The sequence below is a fragment of the Nyctereutes procyonoides genome, unplaced genomic scaffold (assembly GCF_905146905.1).
Source record: "Nyctereutes procyonoides isolate TBG_1078 unplaced genomic scaffold, NYPRO_anot_genome, whole genome shotgun sequence".
Lineage (NCBI taxonomy): Eukaryota > Metazoa > Chordata > Mammalia > Carnivora > Canidae > Nyctereutes > Nyctereutes procyonoides.
The window spans coordinates 3342809-3345783 of NW_026575156.1; the positions used below are offsets into that span (position 1 = coordinate 3342809).

At 40.3% G+C, this 2975-nt stretch overlaps 1 pseudogene; it reads right to left on the reverse strand.

The window, feature by feature from the left end:
* Positions 1-1816: 1816 nt before the first annotated feature.
* Positions 1817-2702, reverse strand: LOC129502287 (methylosome subunit pICln-like; annotated as a pseudogene).
* Between the last annotated feature and the right edge of the window lie 273 nt (positions 2703-2975).

Here is a 2975-nt window from a genome sequence, read left to right on the forward strand (position 1 = left end):
GAGAGAGAGAGAGAGAGAGAGAGAGCACAAGTTGGGGGGGTGGGCAAAGGGGGAAACAGAGAAGCAGGCTACCCACTGAGCAGGGAGCCCAACACAAGGCTCCATCCCAGGACCCCAGGATCATGACTTGAGCTGAGGGCAGACACTTAATAGCCTGAGCCACTGAGGCTCCCTGAATTGTTATTTTTTAAATATTTATTTATTCATTTGAGGGGGAATGGAGAGGCAGAGGGAGAGAATCTTTAAGCAGACTCCCTGTTGAGCACAGAGCCTGGCCTGGGACTCTATCTCAGGACCTGAGATCATGACCTGAGCTGAAATCAAGAGTTGACACTCAACCCACTGAGCCACTCAAGTGCCCCTTAGTGGAATTATTTTTGTCACACAACAGAAAGAAGAATGTTAGTGACTCAAACTTGTACGGCAACTCTTCACTGATCTCAGGTTCCTATATTTTGTTTATTTTAAAAACATGATCCTATGGCTTGTGGCTTTCTTCTTTGTGTTCACAAGTTGGTTGTTCTATGCCTAGCACCATTTTAACATTTCAGAGAAGACTAAGAGAAAAGTATGAAATCAATATGTTTACATAGATGAGTTGGCCTTTTTCATGAGTACAGTTTTTCTGAAGTCCCTACTCAGAACACACCTTTTTACATAATGTGAGTTAAAATTATATCACATAGCTATGGTCATTTGGCAGGACTCATGAATCAGTTCTTCTTTACCTTATTTTCTTCACCTAGAATATGGATGCTTCAAATAAAATTTAGTTTATTTCGGAGAGAAAACGGACAGAAGATAGAAAACAAGGAGTGCCTGCCACATACAGTAATTTATTAGTGTACTTCTGTTTTTTTCTACATTTATGCACTCTCATTAATGTAAATAATTTCTAACTTTTCTGAAAAATTAGAATAATTTTTCCGAATTATTTTAGATGACTCACTGGAACATCTGTTTGTAGTGTAGGTTTGTAATTGTTGGTTATTTATATTAAAGTTTGAGCAGGTACTTTGAACTCAACATATTAAAAGTTGACAACATTCCCATTCTTTTTCCCTTTCTCCTGACACTTGATGTGACAACCTCATTTTTAATTTCCCTGTGGACTTAGTCACACAATTGTCTACGCAACCCTTGAAACAAGAAACCTTGAAGGAAACTTGGACACCATTTCTTCTAGCAGGCAATCAGAGAGCTTTAGAGTTGAAACTTTTTTTTTATAGAAAACCTAGATTTATTTGTTAAACTATTACAAAGACAAAACAATTACCATTGAAGTACTGTGAGGACTTCATCCCAATTTCATTTGTTATGGAAACTGACCTAAGAGGTTAGAAATTAAAGGCTATAACCTAAGAGGTGATAACAAAACAGACTGGTGAAGCATGGTGAAAGAAGTAAAAGCTAATCAGAAGCATCCATATTAGTGGTATTTCATGTGGCTAGGATATTTCCCAAGAGGCTCTCTAAAGATGCCTAAATGAGTTAACTGGATCCCAAATTAGTAAAAAGACCCTAAGCCCTGTGAAGAACAAGCTGTGGCCAGGATTTCTCTGAAATCTCTTTGTCTTTCTTTTTAAGGGGTAAGGGAATCCTTAGGCTCTAAAGGATATATCTTAGATTCAGCCTCCCTCCTTCCCATCCAGTCTACCTGCGTCTTCAAGTGCCTGCGCATTCTCACCATGTAGGCCTGGCAGGTTACAGAAGATGCATATAGTGAAATCAGGAGCTATAGGCCTACTCAGAGGATAACAATACACGAAAGTTTTGGGTAGATGATAAACTGCAAATACCCTCTTGGTTAAGTTAATTCACCTTTGTTAATAAAGGTCATACTTTCTTCTGCTGGTGACAACTTTTTGTCTCAGTATATAGTCTGTCTCAAAAAAAGAACTGGTTCAGGTAAATTTTGGAGAAGGAAAAAGACTTTCATCAACACCCACTCCACAGTAGAAGAGGCACCAAGTTCTTTAGTCCCTTCCTAGTTATGAGCAGAATCCCACAGCAGCATAAATCATCTTCAATGATCAACATCTGCATCCTCAAACTGTCCAGCAACTGTTGGTGTAGTGTCTACCTCCATCCCATCTTCATAATCTGATTGAATCTTCTGTCTGGACTCCAGCCATGTTATTATATTGGCTTCTCACAGACTGAGAAAGCATTCCTTCTAATCTCTCCAAGGTGGCTTGGCCTTCTGCTGTTAAATGGGATAATCCTTCTTCATAGGTATAAAATGTAGGGATGTCTCCCTGCCCTTGTTCATGTGCTTCCACATCATATTCTTCTCCATTGTAATCATCTGAATCTTCATCCTCAGGATCAGGATGCAAAGCCTGGCATTCACACATTGCAGTGAACATTGCCTCCAATGCTGATTTATCACTAGGCACAAATCTAAATTCAGCAATAGGTTCAACATCATCATCACTGTCTTCTTCTTCAGCAACAGATTCTTTTGATTCTTCTCCAAATTTAGCATTCACCATAACATACAAATGCTCTCATGGATAGGCATTTAGGTCCCTGGACACCGTATGCAAGCTAATGTTGGGGTATGCCCGTGAGAATCCTAATCCAGAGCCATCTAACCAAGCCAGGCGGCTCTCCTGTGAGCGTGCTGGTGCCGAGGTCCTTGCCTCCGTCTTGGGCTGCTGCTGCCGAGCCGGGCGGGGGAAACTTTTGAGAAAACTCATTGCAGGGAGCGCGGAGACACAGGCCGGGAGGGAGCTGCAGCGCAGCTACTCCAGAGATGAAACTTCTATTGATTAATTGTTTATTTCCTTCCATTCTGTAAATGGATCTGGTCTTGGATCTTTTATAGAGTGAAGGCAACCAGTAGTTTTCTCATTCATTATTCTGATGCTGTATCATTTTTATTCTAGTTCTTCATCAATGTTGCTTCCAGAGTTAATTTTTCCAGATGATATCTCTATCCTCTATGCAAAGTACTAAAGAATCTCTTATCG